This window comes from Cyrtonyx montezumae, unplaced genomic scaffold (assembly GCF_038088225.1).
Source record: "Cyrtonyx montezumae isolate F1298 unplaced genomic scaffold, pur_monq_1.0 scaffold_3, whole genome shotgun sequence".
Classification (NCBI taxonomy): domain Eukaryota; kingdom Metazoa; phylum Chordata; class Aves; order Galliformes; family Odontophoridae; genus Cyrtonyx; species Cyrtonyx montezumae.
In genome coordinates this window covers 57386522-57413994 of record NW_027072034.1, presented here as the reverse complement: position 1 = coordinate 57413994, position 27473 = coordinate 57386522, and positions in this window count along the sequence as shown.

The window sequence follows — 27473 nt, the reverse complement described above, 5'->3', positions numbered from 1 at the left end:
ATCGCACCTCCAACAAGCAGATGGAGTCTAATTTCTAAAAAGTTCCTCTGAAAAGATGAGCCCCAAAAGCTACATGTACTTTCATTAGCTGTTGAGAATCCCTTTTGTAATTTTTCACTCCAGATTCATATGTTTTGACACTCAGTGTCAAAGTCCATTATATAGAGGGCTGCATTCATACCAGACTGACCTATCAAGAGAGGAAATTAAACTCATCAGACCCAGCCCAACATTTTAACTTGTCTCATATCCCATTTTTCCCTTTTTGTTATTTTATCCATAGCCAATTCATGACCTCTGGAAAAATGAATGTGAGAAAAAGGATAGTATGGCATTTTGACTCCTTCCAATAGTTGGGAATGTGTCCAGCGTGTCTTCAGAAGCACAAAAAAGCATGACAGTATAAATACCCCTAGTGGGCTCCAAGGCAAACGGGTGAGGGAATGGCAGGCATGATTCACAGCGCAGGGGGCACCAATGGGTGGGGATCCACAGGAGATGTTTAAATGCAGATTTTATTTGCTATTGAAGCATAAAAGAACAGCCAGTTAATTAGGAGAGCTGGTGGAGACAGCTCCCATAAATCAATTGTCCCTGGAGGAGAAAAAAAAGAAAAAGAAAGAAAGAAAAAGACACCATTCCACAATGATACTCAGCAACAACAAGAGATCAAGTTTTTTTCCCACAGTTAATAATGTTTTATGAAATTACAAGAAAGAATCCCCAAGGAGTGTGGTTGCTTTGTAAAGCCAAAATACGTACTTGAAAAGAGTATCTAGATGAAATTCTAGCAGAGTTCTGACTTCCATACTCTGGAAAAAAAAATGTATCTGTAAGAGAAGGCTTCAAAAAACAAACAAACAAAAAACATTAAAGAAGGAAAGAGGGAAAATGAAAGACAAATGTATTCTCAAGTAACAATGCCAACCTATTGAGAAGGCTGGTATGGAATTATTTTAATTATTTACAATATTATTAGATTTAACAACATGGAGGTTTTTGGTGTGATTATACATGCTGAACTTTATTTAGTGAAACAAAATCTTATTCAGGAAAAGAAAGAAAAAGAAAAAATCAAATGACTGAACATCCACAACCAGGATTCTTGGATGGAAACACAACAAACAAGTGCTTGCCTGCAATGGATGGAACTGGTTTCACAAATAAGACACCACACTTCAGTACTCTGTAGTAGTCAAAGCAAAGACTTGAATTTGGGATCCAAATGCAACCAACTATATTTTTGAGCAAATTACACTTTAATTTAGTAGGAATATAAGATGTGATTGTGATCAATATAATAGTGTGAATTTCACTAAGCCTGGAGATGCATTGTTTCTTCCGATTCCCAGCTCTGACACGTACTTTTAGTGTAATCAACATCTTAGAGGCTTGCTTTGCTAAAATGGTGATAATAATATCTTTTTTGCCTGCTTAGCACTTAGGCTTCTGGCAAATGTTTTCTTCCTGTGGCAATTTGTAACACTAGGCACTTTAAATATTCACCCTTATTAACAATATAGAGTCCTTATGATTAATGACAGCTCATTAAATTCACTCCATAAGAATTCCGCATTGTTGTTTAGACACTAAAACAATAACATAACCAAAATTCATTACTTAGAAACATTGCTTAAACTATTCATATTTTATACTGAAAACACACTTGTCAAAAAGCAGTGCATCTCTCTCTGGCAGGCCAGTGCAGACACAAATGCGTCTCTCTCTTATGAAAAACAAATTTTATCCTCCACTCTGCTTCCCTGTACTTCACATCAGGGCAGACCTGGGGGAAAAATGCTTTGGAGGAAGCCCCACAGAGCCAGCTTCAGACAGCCCTTGTGTCCATGGAGGAGGACAACAAAGGAGACTCCCTTTCTGCAGATGCAGGGCACAGGGAGGCAGGGCACAGGGAGGAATCAGATGATATCTAGGTCAGGAAAGATTTTTGAAAATAGGAGTCAACACCCCTTAAATTTTAGTCTTCAGTACATCCAACTCAGCAGACAACAACTGCAGTCAGTTGTTGAGCTTTGTGTCCTATTTGTAAAGCAGATGTCTTGCTGGGAGCGCACACTGCTGGGTTTCAGTTCCCCTCTGTAATTGAATTTAATGGCAGTGCATCTTGCAGACACTCCAGAACAGGAGAATTGCATCTTATTTGCATTTGTTTCTCTCCTGTAAAAGGGATTAAGGGTGACTAGTACAGAGGAATCCTGCTTGATAAACGTGGTGCTGCTGGCTGGAAAAATATAGCACTCTTATTCTGCATAAGAATTGGGCAGGTTGCTGGTCCCGTGGGAGAAGAGCATAATAATAATAATTTTAAAAATAACCTATCAAACTGCCTTTCTTGGTGCTAGAATTCCATCCTTTGCTCTCCTATTTTGACTTCTGAGACACCAGCAGAACACTGAGTCACAGCAGGCATGGGAAATTGTGCTCCTGGTTGCGCAACATCACTTCTCTCCTGCATCGTGATCTTATGAAATTCAGAAGTGTCATTAAACTGAGCCAGCTCTTTATTTTCAAAAGGTCATCTTCTACTATGTAAACAAACAGCTTTTAGTCCCAGAACAAGAGATCATTGTGTAAGATTATGCATCATCATGACATGTTTCAGACACCATTAATCTGATACCATAGAATTCCTGAGGAAGAAGTGATGTCCTAATAATGCTTTATTTAAATAAATAAATAAGAAATAAATAAATAAGAAAGAGGAAATTAGTCTGATTTTTATAAAGAACTACAGTTCCAGGGCAGGGTAAGTTTGCACATTCTCTCAGAAACAGGCCAGGAGAAATGGGTCGCAACAAGATGCATCCCAGAATCCCAAGAAAACTGACCAAGCCACTCTTGTTGATACTTGAAAAGTCATGGCAGTCAAGTGAAGTTCCTGGTGACTGGAAAAGACAGTACCACATCCATTTTTAAGGTTAGAAACAATGACCCAGGGAACAACCAGGCCTTGCCTCTGTGCCAGGGAAGATTATGGAGCACGTGCTCCTGGGAGCTATGGTAAGGTATATGAAAAACACAGATGTTATATGGGAAAATCAGCAAGTCCTGCCTGACCAACCAAGTATCCTTTTATGATGGTGTAACTATGTCAACAGACAAGGGAAGAACCACTGATGTCATCAATCTGGACTTTAGTAAGGTCTTTGACACTGTTCCCCATAACATTTTTTCTCACTGAATTGGAAATATATGTATTTGATGGGTTGACAGTGCAATGGACGAGGAACTGGTTGCAAGATGGTACCCAGAGAGTGGTAGCCAATGGCTCAATGTTCAGATGGAGATCAGTGATAAGTTATATCCCTCAGGGGTCAGTACTGGCACCAGTGCTGTTTAATGTTTTCATCAGTGACATCAACAGTGGGTTTGAGTGCACCCTCAGCAAGTTTGGGGGTGACACCGAGCTGTGTGGTGTGGTCAACACACTGAGGGACAGGATGCCATCCAGAGAGACTTAGATAAGCTCAAGCAGTGGGCCCAGGAAAACCTCATGAGGTTCAACAAATTCAAATGCAGTCAAGCACCTGGACCGTGGCTATCACCACTATCAATAGAAGCTGGGGAATGAAAAGATTGAGCACATCCCTGACGAAAAGGATTTGGATGGCAAGCTGGACACCACCCAGAAAGCCAACCACATCCTGAGAAGAATGGCTAGCAGGGTGAGGGAGGTGATCCTGCCCCTCTGCTGGGGGCAATGAATAAGTGAATATGAATAGTACTCCTCACCTTGAGCACTGAGTCCAGTTGTGGAGTCTTCAGTAAAAAAGAGACATGCACCTGTTGGAGTACATCCAGAGGAAGGCCACAAAAATAATCAAAAGAATGGAACATATCCCCTACTAGGACAGGATGAGAGAGCTGGTGCTGTTTAGCCAGGAGAAGAGAAGGCTCCAGGGAGATCTGAGAGTGGCCTTTCAGTATCTAAAGGGGGTCTGTAAGAAAAGGGGACAGACTCTTTAGCAGGGTCTGTCCTTGACTCTTTAGCATGGTTTACTGTGATAGGACAAGGAAAAATGACTAAAAGAATAAAAGAAGGGATATTTAGATTGGATATAAGGAAGAAGGTTTTTATACAGTGGTAGAGAAGCAGAGGAACAGTACAGAAGAAGAAGAACAGGTTGCGTAGAGAAGTGATGGATGTCACATCCCTAGAGACATTCAAGGTCAGGATGGAAGGGGCTCTGAGCAACCTGATCTAGCTGTAGTTGTCCCTGTTCATTGCAAGGCAGTTGGACTAGATGACCTCTAAAAGTTCCTTCTAATTCAAATGACTCTATGATTCTATGGAATGGATTTGAACTTGGGTTACTTGTTCTTTCAAAGCCATCCAAGATAAGCACAACACAGCAATGCCTGCTTGGTAGCAGTCCTTAACCCTTACTTAGGCCTCCATGCATTCAGGTGTTGTGAACTTCAGTCAGGTTTATGCCTACAGGACCCATTTTTCTTTGATGTCTCAATTTACCCATTAGGGTACTACCTTCTTCATATTTGAGTGAGTTTCTTCTCTCTGAAGAAAGAAGGAAAGAGGCAATAGTTTCAGCCTTCACCTCCAGCAGTGAGGTGACCCCTCTTCCCCATCAGCAGGGCAGAAGAGAAAAACTGATAGCTCCAGTGGCAAAGGCTGTGCAGAAGACCTGCCAAGGAAGTGACACCCTCTGGGTGTCCCAGCCAGCTCTCTGCACCCTGGGGGCTGTTGCTGAGCTCCTGAATACAGCCAAAAAAAGGTAGCTCCAGGTGCCAGCAGATTCCAGGCAATGAACCCAGTACAGAGGGCTGCCTTCACTCACCAGCTGGAGGGAACACTGCTGCCATTGAAACGGATTATAAACTATGTAGCATTTACCCAGAAAGCCTTTATGGTCTCTTGCTCAAACACATGCACTGTTTCATCTCAAGTTAATACACAGAGATACAGGTCTCTTGAGTCATGCACATAATTTAAATAGCTGGCTCTAGTTCCTCTTCCTAAAACACGAAAGTCCCCAGTTCTACCCTGGGGAGAAACATCTGTAGTTTCAATTCAAAAGGCAAAGTGTCTTGCAGTCTCCAGCAGCAGCATCTGGCACTGCTGGAAGGAGGGCAGGGGAGGGTTGCTCCTATGGGAGCCTCTACAGAACTCTCCCCGGCACATTTCTTAGCAGAACCCATTCATCCACAACACACTGCTCATTACTGCTGCAGGTACACAGCTCTGCACACTTGCCACTCCTTTCTCACCCTGCTTTCACCTTCATTCTTGAGGCTCCGTCCCCACTTCTTTGTCCTTCACTCATGCACTATTCCTGTCCCTCTGTCTACTTCCCTTCTTCAGACTCCTTCATTTCTCATTAACATCACATCTGCAGCCAAGTTACATTCTCCCACTCACCTAAAAGGCTGGTTACTTAACTCTGTTCTTCTCCATCTCCTTCTCTAGCTTTCCATTGATTTTCCAATTTCTCTATGTATAATCTTTCAATCTTTGCCTTCACTCCCACTCACATAGGCATACATAGTTTTGCAGTTTCCATCCTGTCATCACTGACTACTTGTGTTTTACTGGGCCCCCCTCTGAGCTCCTCCCTCCCTTGTATCTCTTGGCATAGCTATGATTCTTTCCACTGGACCTTGTACTACAGCATCCTTTTTTCCATCTGGTTTCTCCACCATTTTTTTATCATTTGGGATTTAAACAGTATGACCCTTAAACTTGCCAAGATCTGGCAAGTCCCTCCCACATTCCCTGGCAAATCTAACCATCAGCATCTTGTCACCATCACTCATTTTCTACAGCCTTCCAGCCTACAGTATGTTAGGACAGCAGTGTCTCTTCCATCCTCAGCTTGCTGCATTATGAACAAGCAACTCAGGGGTTTCTCCAAGATTCCCTCGAGCTTCAGGACAGATTGTCTTCAACTACAAAGAGACTCCCAGGAACTTCACTATCCTTCAAACTTTTCTTAAAATCCTCTCTGTCAGGAAGGCTGCAAAAATAAGTACAGAAATGAATTAAAAGTTAATGCTAGGTGCTCTGAGAATATCAAATATCCTCTTGACTGGCACAGTTTTGTTGCAGCCTTATTCCACCCTCATTTCTTTTCTTCACCTTTCAGCTTCTGTCTTGCATTTCTATTACATGGTTGTTTTTTTTTTTTTTTTTTTTGGGGGGGGAAAGAAGCCTCTATTCAATATGTATTTGTATAGAACCTCATCTTGTGGTGTCCCAGTTTGTTACTGTTGTCTTAGACACTGGCTGACGACAAACACCCCTAATTCATGGCTGTCTATACTGGAACCTCAACCCTGGTGTAAGTCATTTGCATCTGACCACAACTTGTCACTCCTTGGGGTAGCACAGTGATGATATCAGTTATTTCCTAGTGAGCAAATCTGTTAAAAAAGCTCCCAAAATACCTCTCAAAGCAAGTTTCACAGCAATTGCTGCATGACCTTGAAGTGAAAGCTCATTTTCTAAGGTGGTCCCTTCAGTTTAGAAGTACATCAATGGAGGGGAGTAAAAGACAAAGGGCTGCGCAAGTTCAAAGTATAATGAGTAAACTTCAGGTTTCAAGGCTATCGAACATGGTAATGTCAAGTAGAAAGCATATAGGGAAATGTAGCAGTATAATGTTCCTTTTTCAGGTTTAAACATTCTGCATTTCTTAATGCCTCACTGATTTCTGAAACCCTAAATACCTTTCATCTTCTTGAAGAGGTTGTACTAGCCCTGCACACCTACACCTCTAAACAGAGAGTGAAAAGCAAACTAGTTTTGAAGAAAGACATAGTTAATAAGAAAAAGCCCTCTGTATTGAGCAGAGAGCTCATGGCAGTAGCAGCACTGGTGATGCTCAGAAGGGAATGCTCTATATTCATGTTTACATATTGATTGTTTTGAAGCCTCTTTCAGTTCCAGGAATTGTAGATTATAAAAAAAAAAAGATATATATTTGTGGTTTGGCACCCAAAGAGAGCTTCAACTCAGGCATCACTGCAGGCTGCCAACATCTGCAAATTATTAAACGTTGGTTTTGTTTGTTTTTTTTTTAAGCCTCAAAATGCGAAACTAACGTCACTCGCTGGTCACACCTACTGCTGGGTAACAGGGTGGAATTTAGGTATGGGATTTTTGCCAATGCAGGTCACAAAGATTACTAATAAAAAGTTTTTTATGATAATACTTGTGCTCTGTGCTGTTGTGCTATATAGTAAATTGTAGATGAAACAAACAACAACAAGAAAACCTCAGGAAGAAGTTTAAGATTCTCTTCAAAACAAACTGGTGAATAAAGAGTACTGAGATTTATTTTTAAAACAATCTTCTGCTGCAAATGTACCAGTACCATGGTATAATGAAACTTGGCTTTGTCAAAGGAGGAAAACAATCTGTGCAGATGATTTTGGAACCATATGTTTGAGCAATGGGGAACAGTCTGTCAAAGCATAGCGTCCTCGTTCTTGCTGAAATACTTGGCAATGATCTGTATGCAGAAAATCCAATGCCAGAAGAGCTCACCACATGCTTACACAAGCCCGGCAGATCTTGTGACTGACATACAACAGCACAGATGTGTATACAAGGAACCATCCTTAACGAACATCTGTCTCAGGCTCAAGTAGCAGGGGGGTTGAAACTTCATGATCCTTGAGGTCTCTTCCAACCCAAGCCATTCTATGAAGTGAGAAGACATAATCCTGAAGAACTGAGCCACACTTGCCTGGCAGTCATAAATACTTGCTCAAAATATAAGACATGTCAATGAGTTACTAGGTGCAAACACAGCAGTTGTAGCATCTTTTCCTTGCAAAGGGCAAAGAGGGAGGTGAACAGGAACAGCATGACACTAACTTTTCTCTTCTTCTTGCCTGTCTAATATCAATATCACAGCAGCAAGCCCCTACCACTGTATATTTCATACAAAAACTGAACTTCATGGGTCTCAGTGCTTCAATGAAGGCATGATCATAGTGCAGATAGTCAGAGATTATTTGGATTTGAGTTACAAGAAAAAAATGTATATAATAAGGTTGAGTTCAGTCCCTTTGGCTGTTAAATTTCAGGATGCTTTGTCTTCACTGACATTTTAGATTTACTTAAAATTTAATGCATCTGCAGCTTGGACATAGTGCTACTCCGACACAGGCATGCATGCTGTGGTACACTGAAGCAAAAGCACCATTGTATTTTAAATTTATGCCTTGGCTGATTTTGCAATTGCTTTTTTCTGCACAAATTAACCTTAAGCCATCAGTAGTTTCACAGCAGCAAAGGTTATTGTTGCTGTACTGACTGCATGCAAATAAAACCACAATAAAAAAAAATCAAAGTGCCATTTTGAAAAACCCTTACATTGTAAGCCCCAGTGAAACAGTCAAATCTGCTGTGGATAAAGACAGATCTGCTAAAACAACATACATGCCGTGTGGCCATGACCAAAAGAATTGTTGTCATCACTTAAGACAACAAAAACTCTTAACAGACCTAAGAATCAAGGTTCAAATCTCTTCAGGAATATCAGTTCATTAAACAGACACCAGGACGACGAAGTCTGTTCTCACTACGTGTGCTCTGGAACTGATGCTTTGTCCATCCAGTCTCAGCATTAATTTCTCTTTTTCTCTCATCTGCAGAATGAATCACAGGTCAGCATGAACATGTTCAGTTCACTTCAGAGCTCCCAATTTCTGACCACTATTTTTTTTTAATGATAACACAAAGACTTTACAGTACAAGTTAAGCTACTTTTCACTTGCCCCTGTTGAAGGTGAAGCCTTATTCTTAGTCCATCAGTTACTGGGGATACAACCAACTTCCATGTACAGGGCTCTGACCTGCATGTGTTGGTCCCTCCACCAAATTAACACTGCTATAGCGGAGCTGGCAAAGTGCTTTTCTCTCAGCTGCCACAGGCGAAATATCTAGCGTGCTATTTAATACATCAGACCATAATCTTGAATGTATGCGTCATAAGCCCACATGCTTTTTTGCTATGGGAATAATAATTGTTGGTGAAGGAGCAAACAACTTCTCAGAGTACTGCAGCTGGACTGAATGGAGCCCTTCATGTTTCAAGCATACCACTCAGGAAATGCATACTCACACTGAAATACTGTGTGAGATGGATTGAGGGCACGGTGTGACCCAAAACCTTCTTCCTCTGTTAGATGAGAAGTGAGAAGAAATAGCAAGTTCTCAGACCTCTTCATGTATCTTCCTGCTCTCACTTGCATACATTTCTCAATGGACTTGATCATATTCTGTAGCCTTCTTCCGTCCTTCCTTTCTTTATCTGCAGTCTTACCTTTAAAAGACACATAAACTTTTTCTTCTTATAATCCTCTATCATTTAAATTCTCCCTTCCCCATATGTCTCTGCAAACAGATGGTAAAATAACTTTGCATGAGGCCCATGGAAAATAAAATTACCTGTTTGTTTTACAGACAAAGCCTACTGAGGATCCCCACTGCAGAGCATGGCAATGGTTGACTATATGGACCAGAAGAGAACAGTGGGCAATGGGAAGCCCTCCAGCATGGCTATAGGAGTGGAAAAAGGATGTTGTGCTGGCCTCGTGCCTGGCACTGCACCCAAAATGGAGAGAGGTCTGTGAATAAAACCTGGCTTTGCCTGCCAGTCTGTCTGCTTTACCCAGAAGCTTCTAGTTCTGCCTTTTATACAGTGAACTGGGAAAGGTTGCCCTGGCAGAATTTGTGACAGCCAAGGAGACCTAGGAAATCCTGTTTTCTCTGCTGAGATAGCTCAAAACAGAAAAAACATTCTTCCAAGGACACAGAAATGAGAAATAAGCAAATCAAAGCAAGCAAAACCAAAAGAAACATACAAAAATAGCCCTACACAAGTTTAATACATCATTTTTCCTGTTCTTCATTGGACCCTATGAAGGATGGGTATTTTGCACGTCTGACCTGTCTCTGAAGTACTCTGCAAGTCACTCTTCACTTACACCATTTAAATTAAATGTTTGGTTACCTGCATCCTTTACCTCTTTGCTCTTGAAAAAACACTCTCATATCATTACTGAAAACAGTCTGCCCAAGTGACGTGGCCTACCCCACATTCCAAAAACAGAGTGTTTGGGGAGATTTCTGTCCCTGAAAGCCAGTAATAGCCCTCCCTTCAAAGCAAGGTCCATTTTGCCTTTTGCCGTTCTTAGCTTGCTCAGGTTTCTGCCTACCCAGAGCAACTTCTTCCCAGAGTGCAGGAGAGCAGCAGACTGGATGACGTGCACATTATCCACATCATGTGTTTCCCAAGGAAAGGCTCTTACTCTTTCTTTCTGAAGACCTGTGGTAAGCAAGAGTCCCCCAACTGCTACCTTCCCTTCCCCAGTATGCTTTGGAGGCCAGGTTTTTTCATGTGGTGTCCATCAAGAGGAAACCCTTCAAAAACTAGGCTGCTGGGGTTCCAGCTTGGAGCACAGCCGCCAGGGGGGAGACGGGGGGGGGGTTAAGGGGAGGGCACGGGGGAGGAAGTTAAAAGCACACAGAGAATCATGGAAATAAAGAATTTCCTGAGCTGGAAAGGACCCACAAGGATCACTAAGTCCAACCCCTGACTCAACACAGGACCACCCAAAAATCAGACCATATGTCTGAGAGCACTGTCCAGACCTTCCTTGAATTCCAACACCCGGGGCTGTGCCCCCTGCCCTGTGCATCCTGTGCCATGCCCACCGCGCTGTGGTGCAGCACTGTCCCTAACCCCCAGCCGCCCCTCCCCTGACACAGCTCCATGCCGTTCCCTCGGGCCCTGTCGCTGTCACACAGAGCAGAGCTCAGCGCTGCCCCTCCGCTCCCTGTGAGATCTGCAGCCGCCATCAGGCCTCCCCTCAGCTCCTCTGCTCTGTGCTGCACATCTCCTTTGGTCTCTGACAGCTTTACGTACTCATATCGTGGCACCCAAACCTGCACAGAGTGGTTGAGGTGAGACTGCACCAGCACAGAGCAGAGAAGGACAATCCCCTCATCTCACCGAGCCCAGCAGCACATGCACAAGCAGCTACCAGCCCAGTCATGCATTTGCACCTACAACAGTGATCTGACTTCCTGACACCTAACGGAGGACCACAGTGTAGTTTAGATGTGATTTTCTGCTTGGTCCAGCAAGTTGTAGGTTTTGAACCCAGGAGCTGACACAGCTTGGTATAATCTAACTTTATCTGATGGTACTAATGTATCGCAGGCAGTTTCAGTAAACAAAGCTGAAGAAGTATCCCAGTCACTGTCCCTCACTGGGATGAGATCAAGGAGAGGTCCTGAGCATGGTCAGACCTCAGGAGGAACATGAGGCAGCTGAAGAAGCCATCCTGTCTTCCACTATGGACAATAAGTCCTCCTCCCTCACAGAGCTCCTGAAAGCAGGGTGGTGCTCACTACTGTCTCACTGGAGCGATGGTTAAGCTTTGGACCATTGTGCACTAGGATCAAGGAAGATAGGAAGCCATGAGGAACTCTGAGCTGCCAAAAGACAGCAAAGGAGATGAAGCAAGAGATGACTGCCATGAGAAGAGAACTAGCAGACAGGAAATAAGCTAGAAACAATACTGAAAGGGCAAGAAACAAAGAGTTTAGAACTCTTCCTCTGCTTCCTGGTAAAAAACAAACAAACAAACAAACAAAACTGGGATCAGGTGAGATAATCCTGCTTCTAGGTTCATTTCTGTCAAAAGGGCCTATTCAGTGAACCTCCTTCAACCAGACACTACATGAATTCTCGTATTTCCCACACATATGCAGCTTTTCTATGTACACTCTATTCCATTTCTCCCCATGGGCATTTTCCATTGGATCTATTTTGTGGTAAAGGCAACAAATTGTTGGAAGTAGAACAACACACAAACAAAAAAGTCCAAACAATGTGGATGAAGTTCATGCAGTTCAAGTGCAGGGCAATGCAGTTCACTGACCTCTTTATCATTCCCTGCCATTAGCGGTAAATTATTTAATGTTGTCAAGGAAAACACTTTAAACATACAATCATCTATTGTTTATCTCATGTCTCAGAAATGAGTGGTCACACTCAATATGTCCTAAATTCTTTTATTTTATTTGCCTAGACACCAGCAGAAACAAACATCAGATATGCACACCTACATGTAATGTAATGGATTCCATCCACTTCTGTCTTCCCTTTTGTTTTCGAGGAAGGGAATTAATACTGCCACTGTTCATCAGTAATCTCTTGCTTTGAACTTTTGACATTGCTCTCTCTGCACTCCAGCTGCCCCTTTGCCTAGAGCTCCACTTGTCCTGCCCTGGTGAAAGCCCACAATGAGGGAACAGGCCAGCTTGCTTCACTTCCATCAGAGGTTGGGCTCCTGAGCTCTGTGGATATTTGGCATTGTTTTTGGCATGGGTTTACTGAGACTTTAGAGCAACTGAAGGGCATTTGCATGCTTTCAGGGATGAGCTTGAAACTGAGAACATGGAAATCACATGTCCTAGTGCATCACAAACTCAGAAGATAACAGAGGTGAGCATCTCAGACCTGAATGTGTGAGCACAAACAGTGAAGTCAGTAACCTCAGAACTTGCCACCAGTACCAAGCATGGAATAAACACAACATTCTCTGTTTCTGTCACCTTTTTCTCCACGCTGGAGACCAGGATATTTGACTGTGAATAAAATCGTGTTTCTACTGCCCCAGAAAGACAGAGCAGGCAGCAGTAGACCTTCCTTGTTTTCAGGCCCGTCTTTCTCCACCCCATCTGTTCTGAGCCTGTGTCAACAGCCTGATAGAGATGTTCTCCTAAGCAGCAGGCATTGGGAACGCGTGGGAGCGGCTCCCTAACACTCCACCATTTGAAATCATCACCTGGCTTGAAAAGCTTAATGGGATGGGCTGGTTTTCAAGTGGGAAGTTTTGTCCATATGTGGGTTAGCAAGAGGGCAGGGAGGAAACAGGCCTTTACAAAAACAAAAATTCACTTACCCAGCAGTCACAACTGGGCAAGGTCACTCGCAGCATGTAAGAGGTAAAGCCTAACATAATAGCAGTGGATTTAATATAGAGAAGTGGACCAGGTCACTTGCCTCCAGCAAGGATCTGCTGGCTAAGCACAGTACTGTGAGACATCTGCAGTCCAACACAGGACAGATCTTCCCTGCAGTGACATGAGATGGGCATACACATGCTGCAGGCAGCTCACCAGGGATGAACAGGACAAGAAAAGAAAAGACAGTTCTTGGAAAACAAGAACTGAATCTTTTCAGTTCCTCTGTAAACTAGTTTGGCAATTCGTACAATATATAACATGAAATATAAAATGTGTTTCTCTCTTATGACAACTGCTGCTGCACATGTCTGCTCAGATCTATTTCAGGCATCAGTACTTATTTGAGGCAAATCAGAGCCCTGTGTAGGTGTGTCAGGGATGATTCAGCGGAGAAGCATGCATTGCTGAAAATGTACCTTACCTATGGAAAACAGAAATGTTACATACCCCTTTCTAGCTGACTTACAGACATCTCCCCTCTCTTGTTCACACAAACATATAACGTGGTTCTGCTCAGTGCTGTAATGAGCTGCTCCTGCTGCTGGTGCAGACAGTAATGCCAAAAACATCACACAACAGCATGAAAATACCAGTCTTTATGTATGTTACAGTACTTTCTTTGAACAGCATCAAATTTTTCCACAACTAAGAAGTGGGACAAAGCAGTTTGGTGGACATAAACATCACAGCTAATGTTTACTTAGGTATGTATATATATATACCTATGTTTATACAAAGAACATTTAATAGCAATAGGCAAATATACTTAAGTGATGCCTTTCACACTAGGAAACCAATATATAAGTTTGAACAATCTGTTAGATTTTCACAGCTTGATTATTAAACCAAATTAACTCCTACAGTTACACAGTGTTCTTGCATGACACATCACACACACCCACATATATACAAATATTTACTCTCAAGAAGAGCTGACCTCTCACAATATATTTTGTGCATATAAATTCCATTCTGTTCCAATTTAAATGTAAAATATCACATTTAAAAAGAAGAGCCTTGTGAGAACATACTGAAAATAGCCATTACATCCATGAAAACATCCCATTGCCCAAAATGGAGTTATGTTTAAAAGTATCCTGTTTATTTAAAGCTCAAATTCTAAAAATAATTTCTACAGTTCTCGTTATGTTTAGATAAAATGCTCAATTACTCAAGATGTTTATGGCTCTAAAATGAACGTTGGCATTCTTTAAAAAAAAGAGTGTTGTAATGACAACCAAAGATTTAGAAGCCATTTTAATTGCTGAAGCTGACCTCGTATAAAGGGGCCTTGGAGAAAGACAGGCTTTTAGTGGGGCAGTGATTTAATACACCAAGTCTACTGTGAGATAAATAAGCAACAGTGCTACTATTTCCCAATCTTTTGCCTCCGTGAAATCTCCACAAGCAGCATCATTAAATGGATCAAGAGGCACACAGCTGATTTGTCATGGGGCACGGTGAGAGAAATATATACTTCTGCAGTGCAGTCTTCATTTGGAGATGCAGAGGGCTAATTTTTTCAATGGAGATGCAAGATAAAGTTGCTTTTGCCATTACCAAAATTAATTTAACGAGGTCCAGATGTGAAGAGAGTAGAAGTAGTCTCCTTCCCACAAGGGAGGTCTGGCAGAGGCTTCCAACTGATAAAAAAGCCTGAAAGCAACCGTAGATGTTTCCAACATTTTAGGTCTATCACAACAGGAGCTTTATCAAACAGCCTCACAAATCTTCTGATCAAACTGACAGGGAAGCTGTTGCCTTCTTATCTGCCAGATCGTTTTCTGGAGGACAGATAGCATGACATCATTTTATCAGAGTTACAAAATTATGAGATGCTCCCCTGACCTACATTCTGACCTGTTGTTGATATCTGCCTGTGTTTAATAAAGACATAGTGCCTTCCCTAGGGGCAATCACAGGACTAAGGGTGAAATGCATATGTCAGTCTGGGCTGTAGAGCAGAGCCTTCCCAGAAGAGTAGGTGAATTTCCCAGAGAGGTAGTTGAAGCTTGTCGTATGGCTTATGCCAGAATCTGATGACAACAGCTCCTGACAACAGGGCAACCACCTCTACAATGAAATAATGGGTTTTTCAGATCCATTTAAAAACCAAGATGAGCAAAAGCAACCCAAAAAAGCCCCACATTTAGGAAGTGAAATTGTCAGCAGTGGCTCTAAAAATGATCTCTGTTTATTTTATTGCTGTTGTTGGTAACATCACAGTGATCCTGTTGGAGCTCCCTTTGCAGCTGACACCAATGCAGTCATGGAGCCTGACAGGTGGCTCCAGCACACACATGTCCACGATCACCCATCATGGCCAGCCACTCTTCCAGATGCAGGAAGAAGCAGCAAGTGAACACAAACTGTCTCCAGGCCACCCTTCCCCTCATTTAAAATTCCAGATTAATAAGTACTTCATACAGAAGGGAAAATTCTTAACTGTGACTCATAGGATTATTATTTTTTGTTTATAAGACACACCTACTAATTTTACTCTGGATACAGGCACACATCATGAACCACAGGCACGTGACTAACATCAGTAACACTACTGTTGTACATAACATGACTTGATCAATCAATCAAATGTTCCCACAGAATTTGCAGGGACAACCCCTTAATATGTTATTAGATAGCTACCTAACACAGGAATAAGAGGTTGCAGGAAGGGTCTCTGGTGGTGCCTTAGACCAGAAGTGCAGAACAGGTCTGCTTGAAGGCTGCTGTGAACCTAGGACAGGTGCTATCCTCAGCCAGTGCCTACAAGCAGTGTGACACCACTGGGAGTCCCTCAGCAGATGGGGGCAGGCACTGAAACCAAGTTATCTGTAGCTGCAAAAAACAAATCCCAGCTGGCATTTTGTACCCAGCTTTTCATCCAGCAAGATCACAGGGCACTTTGCAGGCTGATTCTGGTCCAGAGAGCATGCAGCCCCATGTGATGGGAAAGGCTGCCTTCTGGATCTATACTTTGCTGAGACAAAACACTCCAGCAGAGTAGAAGGACCATCAAGTGGGTGGGAAGGCGCCTGCTGCCAGAATGTAAATGAGAATCAGACCCCTAAGCCTTTACACAGCACAGTCACCCGCTGCAGCAGTGCAGAGCCAAATGAGAAGGCTATCCAACTGAAATAACAGGGATTTAGGCAACCAGAGCATTTGAAAGCAACAATATGACCAAATGGATCAAGGCAAGGACTAATGCCTGCAGATCTGCCAGACCCAAAGAAAGAATGGAAAAAAGACAACAACAAATAAACAATAATAGCACAAAAATCATGACCCACAGCTCAAGTCTTAAACTTTCTAAAACTTAATACTATTCTGTTAATACAGTTTATTAACTCTGCATGTGTATTGTGGTCATCAGTTTGAGCATTTTCCCATGAACACAAGGTCTAAAAACAAGTCGTTGCAAAGAGCACAGACATATGTGCAGCCAGCCACTTTCCTTAGCTCCTAGAAAACAGCATCTGCTGCTCCATGACTCCTAGTGTGATGTTGGAGTTGGACATCTAGCCCTGGCACTACTTCGCAAAGCCTCTCCCAAGACCCTTCACAAAACCACTTTTCTATGTTCCCACAGGCAGTTGGAAGGCAGACTACCACCTTGTCACAGAATCACAAAATTGTAGGGGTTGGAAGGGACCTCCAAAGATCATGGAGTCCAACCCCCTGCCAAAGCAGCTCCCTAGCCCAGGTTGCACAGGTAGGCGTCCAGGCGGGTCTGGAACGTCTCCAGAGAAGGAGACTCCACCACCTCTCTGTGCAGCTGTGCCACTGCTCCGTCACTGCACTGGGAAGGAGTTCCCATGCACATTTGTGCTGAACTCCTATGTCTGTTTATGGCCATTTCCCCTTGTCCTATCACCACACACTGCTGAGAAGAGTTCAGCCTCGTCCCTTTGCCTCCCACTCCTTAGATATTTATAGATGTGGATCGGATGCCCATTGAGTCTTCTTTTTTCAAGGCTGAACAGTCCCAGGTCTCTCAGTCTTTCCTCATAAGAGAGGTGTTCCACACCCTTTATCATCTTTGTAGCCCTCTGCTGGACTCTTTTGAGGAGATCCCTGTGTTTTTTTGCACTGGGGAGCCCAGAACTGGACAAAACCTCTCTTTCTCCCATTTTACCTTCCCTCTGAAATGAACGAGAGAAAAAGTGATAGAGAAAAGCCTGGATGGCTGTTGTGGGGCAACCTGAAGATGTTTAACGGAAGGAGATCAACAGGAGAATCCACCTTGGTATAGAAGAGAGACAGCAGAACTAAAGATTCTGGGGTATCACTCTTGAGGGTCTTCATTAAGATTGGCCCCCTGCATGGCCTTCAAACTGCTTCATCCTTGTTGTTGGCTTCTCTGTTACACCCATGAAAAAGTTAGCATGTCAGCCCATCCGGCCCAGGCAGTGAGGAGCCAGGCTCCTTGCTCTAAGCTGAAAGGACATGAGCTACTGATGAAGCCCCATCTCACCTAACTGTTGCATTCTCTAAGCAGAAAAAAAAAGCCCACTGGAGAGAAACAGACTAAAAAGAAAAAAAAATAGAGACAAGATGACACATAGCTAAGCTTGGAGAAACCCACACAACACAAAGATCAGCATCTCACCATACACCTGTGAGAAACTGTCTTGTGAGATTCCAGCCATCTCCTCCCCCTGGCCTTCCCATCCTCTCCAGAACAGAAATCCATTGCACATACTGCTCTTCTAGGGCCAGAGTTGAAGAGTTTCTGCTCACCACAGACCCACATTCTCCTAAGTTCAGACAAAGTGAGAAACCAGGTCTGAGGTGTCGTCAAAATGCAGTGTAGCTGGAAGGGATAAAAAGTCAAAAGGGAAATACCAGGAAGAAATCACCAGGGGAGGCCCAGGAAGAAATCACCAGGGGAGGCAGCAGTGCCCTCCTGAGGCTCTGAGCAGGCAGAATTGGTCTGGGAATACAGACAAACCCTATAACAACTGCTGAATGGGGCTCTACAACCTCTGTAGCTCATTTCTACCCACAGCCTTGGATGTGCATTACCCAGCAATGCCAGCACAGACCTGCTGCCCTCAACTGGTGTAGCTTCAACATGGGAGATATGCTTAAGGGTTGCCATGTAGGGCTGCAATCACAAGTTGAATATACTTGCAATAAATGTTTGTTGCCCAAATTCAAATCTCTGCTGGCAATCCAGTGGTCTTCATATATACTGTATATATATACATGCGTATGTATACTTCTTCTTATTATTATTATTATTGTTGTTGCCAAATCCAGCATAAAAAGAGCAAGTCTCATTGTATTTTATTTCTGGAACTCAGAGAAGTTATTGACGTCATTCTTCATTTGAAAGAAATGAGCTCAGCCAAATGATACATATCCCTCCTTTCTTTGGAGACCTAGTATAAAAGGGATGCAAAAAATGCCTCGTTGAATATGTCTGAAAATAACAAACATCCTACAACCTGTTGTTCAACTCGTCCATTCTGTGGCATCATAACGGAGCAAATAATAGCATACCAGGGGAGATAAAAACACTTCTGAGCAGCAGTTAACACTGTGATTGGATGTTATTCTTATGAAATATGCTGGTCAAGCAGAGAAAAGTGGCAGGGTGGAAGCTTCTTCGAAACCCATGGGCAGCCAAACCAACAGGTCCAGGCTCAGCTGGCCTTGCTCCTGTTGCTATAGAATAGAACTGACACGTTGCGTACTGCATAGGTAATTACAGCTACTTAACCTTGTTTGCATTCCACACAATGCAGCCAAGTTATAAATATAATTACCTTATTTTCTAGAGCAGTTTCTCAGGTTAACCTCCCACCAGATAAGCACTGAACACTCCAGTTAAAAGATTAATATTTAAAAGAGCTACATTCACAGCCAAACCCAGTGTTCAGATCTCTGACAAAGCACTGAAGCAGAAAACTCTGGGTGCCCAGTTTTGTTGCAGGGGGCCAACAGGACATCCTGTACCCCAAACAATGAAACAGCACCAGAAAATGAGAAAAAAAGGGTTTAAACTAAGAGCAGAGCAGGATTAGACACAGGAAAACACAGGATGAATATTAGAAAAGGTCTATGCCTTCAGCTGCTTAAGAGAAACTGAGTTTTACAGTTAGCTGGGGACAGCTGCAGCTCTGTAACTCTTCCTAACTCTGGCCTGGACTGATGTAGCTGGCAGCAGCTGGGGTAGAGACCAGGCAAACTGATGGGAACTTTCCATCCCAAGATTCTTGTGCTGATGTAAGTCAGTGCAAGACCACTAAAGCTGGCAGAAACTGTGTCTATTTATATCACCTGAGGATCTGGCCAATGAATCATGCACTACTGTGGTTGGAAAATACTGTCTCACCAGGAAAATCCCACTTTCAGTGACACAAAATCTGAATGACAAGGGAGAGAGTTTCCTGCCAGCTTCATAGCAAATCTACTTAAATTTAGGTGGGGCAATGTCCCTGCAACAATGAGAACTCACACCAATTCCTCAATGGCTGTTCAGCTCAATTGACACTGTCAAAACATTTCTTACCAGGTCTTTCCTACTGACCTTTCTTTTCTTCTGAGATACCCTATGCCTCTCCTTCCTCCAAGCTCTTATCTCCTTGCACATGTTCTGCCTCTCAAGAGAATAACCATAACAAACTGTGATTTATGTCCAACTTGGAAAATGTGATGACGTCCAGGGTTCTATTTGAATTCCTTCATGTTTGCAAAGTTTATACGCTGCCCTCGAAGCTGCCAAAGCATTCAGAGCAGGAAGTCAGCAGAATAAGAAAGATAAGGAGACTGCAGGGGCTACAACAAATCCTCTACCATGTGTTTTGTTTTCTTGCCTTTTCATGCCTTAAAACTAACAAAGAAAGGATCTTCCTCAGCTTCTATTTCCCTCCCTTCCCCCCCTACAAAACAACACCCTAAAGCAGAATTGATTGTGTTTTCTTAATGAAAATTAAGACGAGGAAGGGAGGCATCTCAAGAGCACAGACTGTTTATATTTGATATAAAATATATTTTTTGAAGGGATCATTAAACTCTTACGTGGCCAGGGAGCCCTGAGCTCTACAGAGCCAGCCTATGTGTCCATGGAACTTCTCTAATATTAGTCTCCTAATGGCTCCTGCCATTTCCTCACACTCTGCATTTTCCTAATGCCCCCAGTTTTACTTTCTGGCTATGCCATGTTTCCAGTAAGGCTGAACACCACTGGGGTCCAGGAACTGCCTCCATCCTTGCACTTGTGAGATACAGCAGGAACCAGACCAGAGATCCTCGGAGAGGAGAAAGGGGTCTTCTTTTGGGTGGTCTAAGAGAAAGGAAACACAATGACACTTTTGTTAATATTTTTCACTGAAATAGCAAATATTTTTACTCTGTACTCACCAGTAACTTGACCTGAGCCATTTTGCCAGTATGGGACAACCAAGTGGCATCTTGTTTGTTGGTGGGGTTTTTTTGTTCTTTTTTTTTTAAATTGAGGTAAAAATCTTTTTGTGGGCACAATATGTGGATACTGGGCATTTCCCAGTGTAAACCAAGCAATAACTTGACCTAAAGCAGGTGGGATGTTCACTGAATGCACATGGAAGGACCTGCCGGTCATGTAACCAGGTCTCATACCACACACCCCAAAATCTCCTTTCAATGTGCACCAAGACCACCCACCTGCCAGTTTGCAACCACAGCACTGTGATGGAGGCCCAAATGCTTATCTCAAAAGGCCAATACGAGAACCATATCAAGTGTATTACTAGGTTGTAGCCAGTGTCATACACACCTTTCTGCCCTTTGTTGGCCACCTGATAGAAGATGTTGTTAGAGAAACTCAGACAGATTTAAATATAAATGGCTTCAAGAAGTTTTCCACAACCATTCCCATTCCAAAGATTCCTAATTACAGAGTACTTCTGTACAGATAGTTTTCTTCCAAAATATGGTATTTCTCAAGGAGATGAAATGCATCACAAACATGCTCACAGTTTGTGAATATTCATTCATACACATATTTCTAGTAATGCTCATTGCAGCCCTCCTTAGAGGTCTTTGCAGGTCTGGTGAATCACACCCTATAAACAACAAACACTCAAGCAATAGTCATGCTGAACAGTGCATGACTAACACACAAGCAGAAGTTTATTCACAAAGTGTATGCAAATAGCAAACACATCTGTAAGCAGCAGCACTTAATTCAGGATAATTTGCAAACAAAAAAAAGGGGTTAAGTCTGTCACGCTGATTGCTTACAGAAAGTAGATCAGTCAGCCTTAGTCATTTGCATCTCTTTCTGGATTGCAAATCCTACTGGCACAGAATACATCAGGCCCTTTCATTTATTTTCCACTCCTAATTTTCCAGATGTTCAAGTCAGACTTGTTTTGTGCAGGGTTTTTTGTGGGGTTTTTTTTGATGACTTCTCAGCCAAATAATGAAACCCACTAAGGTCACTAATTCACAGCTGGACAACTATCCAGGCTCTGAAAACTAACAGATAGACCCAATTTATTTTTTTCCAGCTATCAAGCATATAAATGCATGACAATTTTCCAAAGAAGAATTTGTCCTATTGGCATTCTTCTTTAGTAGTAAGGCAAGGAAAATACTGGAATTCAGCTGCAGAACCAAACAACAAAGCAAACCATTTGTTTCTCAGAGATGGAAGTAGAGCAGTGCTATTCAACAAGCTCTCATTGGGCTGACTCAGCGAAAAGCCTATGCTCAAACTCAAAAAAAAAGGAATCTATAAAACCAAAAATTTGTAATGAGGAAGAATTATAAAATTTAGATAAATTCCCCTCCCCTTCAATGAAAAAAGTATTTAAATACTGTATTTAAACACTGCTCAACTGGACACAAAAAAATCAGAAACACTAGCCCTGATTTAACTTCACCAAAAGACAAACTCCTTTAAACCCCTTTCATTTGGGTCTGGAACAGTAACATCTGTAGTCCATCAATAAGAGCTTAATTTTAGTCTTCAAATTATGTTATAGAACCTTTGACTGGTAAGCATCCTAGTGTTACTGCTTTCTTACTTCTTTCATGATGTTTTCTCAATGCTTAACTTAAGCGCTGACTGAAATATACACTACTTATGTGTATGATAACCACATTAAGCATCCATGTACTCTCCTATACCACAGAAGATAATTTTTAGGAGCTTACTTGCACTTTAGTCTTTGATTTAGACCCATTACCCAGGAATATCATTAGATAAAGAATGCTTTTCAAGGCTGCTGTAAGTTCCACCATGTATTTTATACTAACTTGTCCCTTTCCTTGGATTAAGGATGTTTCTGTAGATTGTCCTTTCATCAGAAACAAAGTGAAAAGCTTTTAAAAGTAGCTGCTGTGAATATTTCCCATCTGTCTTATTATAAACTCCTCAGTGTACAATCAAAGCCCCACAACTTTCCCATGCTGCAGGTGAATAACCATAAACTTCCTCTGATGCTGACTTGGTTAACAATCCTGAGACGCGACGGGATAGAGACATGCACACTTTCAAGGCCTGATATTTCCAGAAGTCTTTTGTGAGCTGTGATGCTGGTCAACATCTCACTCACACTCTCAGCACCCAAGGACTTGTAGTAGTTACGTAGCCAAGGTATCAGCAGTTTGGTAAATCTGAATCCCTCATCCCTAGCACTAGGTTTCCTTCATCTCCACCACCACTGAAGCTGGTGGTCTTCACTGTCACTGTAGATTAACCTTGGTTTCAGTGTCACTATGGTTTCCATTGTTTGACTTGCACTTGTTATATCAAAGTACACCTCAACACATGATAGCTAATGATAGTAGGTTCTGCTCCCTCACCTCACTGAACCTTTTGTAGTTACATCTTTAAAAATAAGCAGTGGTGATCAGGAGAAGCCTTTCTCCCCAGAGACTCACTTCTAATTACCAACTGTTAAATAAAGCTGTTCTCAGTCCTTTAAGGTACTGGAACACATACCTAATTGGGCAGTACGCCATGAACTGATAAATAAGCTGGTAATGGAGACATTAGGAGAGGGAGATGCTAAGTTTGAGCATGGACATATTCCTTTGGAAAAAGTACCACATCATTAAACATGAGGTAAATGTTACTTTATGTAGCTCAGAAGTGGTAATAAAAAGACTATATAAACTAAATGTTTTTATTTATGACAGGCTTATGAAAGTCAACAGATTAGAAGCAACAGGAACAGACTATTTTCTTCCTCTCAAAAAATGTGATTGCTGATACTCATGGTCCATTTACATAAGCATTTTAATTCCCTGCACTGGCCAGGTGTAGGTCTATAGCAAGAGAATGGGGACACAGCTGTGTCCTCTCATTTCCTGTCCTGTGCTCCTACCACTGAGAGTGGAGAAGATGCTGACTGCTTGGAAAAAAGCAAGCCACGTGGGGATAGGTTCATGGTTGGACCAGATGATCTTAGTGGCCTTTTCCAACCTTAATGGTTTTGTGATTCTACAATCACAACAACAGGAAAGCATAGCTTCATCCAAGCACTGCTAAAGCTCTGGTTCTGAGCATTACAGGCCTCATCTTCACAGAAGCCAGTGTTTTAAAGAAGGAAACAGCAGGTGCAGCTGAAGGCAGAGAGGTGAGTGCAGTGAGGCACAAGACTAGCTCAACACAGGCAGATCATCCTTGTTAAATCTGGCAGCCTATTTTTGAGATATGAGCTTTGAAGTAAATCTTTCCTCTTGGGTTCCAAAAAGACTGCAGGGTAGCATGTGAATGATCCTGGAAAAGCAGAAGTTGATGCATGAATTTTGAAATGGGTGAAGCTCTGGCTGAGAGGACAAGTAAATAGAGAACAGTCAGAGTGACAGAGGTACTTCCTCATAACTGTTTCCAAGACTGATCTTACTTAATATTTTTTCTCATGGCGTTGGCTCAGAACGTCAGCATGTGCTAATAAAATTTGCTGATGACACAAAACTGGGAAGAAGCATCAATTCAGAGGATTAGACTATGTTCCAGGAGTACTTTGTGAACCAAAGTAACAGAAAAAAGGAGGAAACACAGTAGCATAAAAACAAGCTCATTCACTTGGGAACTACTTCATTTTTACTATAAGCAAGGAACTCGTCAGCTAGCAACAACAGAGCTTTTTCCCCTGAGCTAAGGGCAGTTATGAACAATAACATGTTGCAGCTGTAAAGAGAGAGCTTCAGCCTTAAAACGTTTTTAAAGTTTTTTTGCTACCAGTATGTCACAAAGGGAGATAGTAATACTGCTGTACATAGTTTTGGTTAGCTCTCATTTGCAATAGCAGGTACGATAGTAGGTTCCCCATTCTTAAGTGACATAAATTCCCAAGGGTCACAGAGTGGGGATGGAGAAAAGTTTTCAGGACTATCACACGAAAAACAAAGTCTGCATTACCAGAATATATATGCTAGTAGCTTATACTAGCAAAACAAAAACTCTGAAGAAAGGCACTTAGGCAAGGACAGTTTCATTGTAAAAACAGATGGATGCACACCAGCCACCAACATTTTTAGACTTTAATTAGAAAAAATGTCTAAATCACTGCTGTAATCATAGTCTGGAAAGGACTCCCTTGAGACAATGGAGTCAAATAACCTACCTACTCTTAATGTGGGGTTTGAATTATGAAAGGGAGCATATGACAAGGTTACCTGGACTGGGTGATTCAAGAAGTCTTTTCTAATCATTTGTCCTAGTTTACCATGTTTCCAAAGTGCTGTCCATCATAAACATAAGTGGTAGATCATCATAACATAAGTGGTACCCATAGAGGTGTATGGGTAGATTTGGAGCATCAGCAGGTTTTCAAATTACAAAAGATTCTTGAAGGCATTCACAAGCCCACTGCCTATGCTTTGCCAGCAAAGGATTCAAGTTAGAGAATGTGGGCTCAAATGTGTAAGTGTAAAGTAGAACACAGAATACAAAGACAGGATTTCACAGATATGTGCAAACCATGGATGCTAAACAATAAGTAAAAAAAAAAAATCTATCTACATCAAGGACTTTTAAATTAAACCTCCTTAGAATGAATGGAAACTATTTTGTCTGTTCTCCTTTGTCTTCTTTCACAGCGATTTTTGAGCACAGCAGCTTTGTCCTATTTCCTATTTCCCTTGAGACAACTGCAAGAAGCCCATATACTCTTCATGTTTCCCATCTACTGGTGCTTGCAGTTCTGCAGAGTGACAATAAACATAATCTATTTAAGATATTTTTTTCCCCACCTGAACTCACCAAAGCTTTGGTTCCTGGGCTGGCAGGCTTGGGAGAGAAGATTTCTCCCTGTGCAGCATTTGGAGTTTGATGCCATCCAGCATGAGGGAATTGCACCACTTTGTAGGACACCGTATCTTCTTTTCATGGGATTCTCTTTAAAGCAAGTAATCAAAAATTCATGAATTCTTTTTACCTAACAACTGGGATTTTCTGCCCTAAAAACTCCTTATTTATTAGTTGTCTCCCAACCTGCTATTAGTGAATTTTCAAGTAACACAGTCTTGGGACTAGTATCTGAAAGGGCATCACTGATGCCTCCCTCATCAATCTTCCAGCTTTCCTAGGTAGGCAAGAGTTGGAAGAGCACCTCCATCCAAGCACAGTCCACCTCAGTCCACCTGGCTTCTCTTTACTGTCACTATTCCTGCATATGGTTTAGCCTCCCTGCATTACTGTGTGCCTTGTCTCTGGAGCCTAGAGAGGTCAGCTGGTGGGTTTTGCGCTGACCCTGGCCAAGGACTGCTTCTACATAATAGGTTCATCCATATGACTTTTATATCCACTCGAGTCCTGTCTACAGTTTACCCTGTAAACTTGCCACTCATTATTTCTGTACTATTTCGATGCAAGCTGTCTCACTTTCCAGTCATCCCTAGTCATAATTCTCATATTTCTTTCCCTCCCCCAAGACATCCTCTCTTTCACCCTAGGCTGTCCACATCCAGCCCTCACACATCATCCCAGCAGCCTCCAGGCCCAATAAGATGAGCAGAGTGCCAGCACTTTGGCACGCCAAGAGCTGCAGCCTTTGAATGGATATGTCAGTGAGTTCTTTAAACACATTCTTATTCATGCTCTTCACTCTCTTGGAAGCTCTTCTTTACCTCCACCAATCTTGCTGCTTGAGACCAGAGCTGAGAACAATAAACAATTAACAATTAACCAACTACCGGGGAATACCTTGGGTATTTTTTTCACTTAGTGCCTTGCGTCACATTCCAGCATGTTTGCACATGTTCATGACAAATTTCAAGCTCAAACCAACAGTTTCCCAAAAGATTTAACTCAGATGTATGGGTTTTTTTCTTCTTTTATTTTGCTGTGACCCATCCACATTCCACGCAACCAACACTTTGCTGGTCCTGATGATTTTACACGGAAATCTTTTCTACGTTATGTTTAGAGCCAGAGTTTGTGTGGGTAGACAGATAGAAGGATCCATCACTTTCCAGATATTAAATCAGTTTTTTGTACACACTTCAGTGCTCCACAGAATAGTAACTATGTTCTTGTTGTTTTTCTCCTTCTGAAACAAGTCTCTGTCTTTCTGACACCGAAGTGAAAAGAAATTTGCCTTAGGTGAGTCTAGCTATGAAAGCAAGAATGTGCTGTAGTGACAGTGCCAACAGGAGTACTGCTGGAGGTGCAAAGCTGTCTCATCCTTTGTGATCCTCTGCACACATGGCTTCTCTGCCAGTGAAACAACACCTCTGCTTTTTCTGCAATACCACAGTATTGGAAGGGCAGCGGACAGACTTTTCTTGAATGGTTCTTCAGCTGAGCTATGAAGGAGACACATCTAACAAATACTTTCCCTTAATACCACATAGTGGCATCTAAAAACAGTTATTCTAAGCACAGCTTTCTTCAAAGAAAGATGGTTTGTGAAAAGAGGAAATGGCTTTTCTTAGATTTCCTAACATAGCTGGAAAATACACGTGAGGTTTCAGGCATATTTTTTAGGCCTTTTTTATGGGTTCATTCTCCTATAATTGCTCTAGGATGTGTAACAGAGGTACAACACACACACACACACACGGCAAAAAAAGATTGAATTCAACCGTATTTGTATGAATGCAAGCTTTCCAGCAGGGCTTCCTCTTTTCATTTTTGAAATTAGGAATGGCTTAATTACAACCTACTGGAATGATGCAGGTCACTGAGCTGTGCCAAGGTGAGAGCGGATGGGCAGGCAGCTGCAGCTTGGTCTGCAGAGCAAAGGCTGATGGATGAAAAGGGATGCCTCTTCCCCTCTGACTGTATCTGTCTCCTACCAGCCCTGCTAGGTTAAAATCATCAATGAATCATTTTCAGACATGTTTTACTGCGCAAACAAATGAGCCTAGAAAGTTTTTCAAAGGCAGTTTCTAACACAAGCAGCAAAACAGAATTAATATCTAAGCGTTCTCCTATCTGAAATAATCTGAAAACAAACACAACCATTGAATGAAGCAGAGGAAAGAAAGCCCTCGAAAA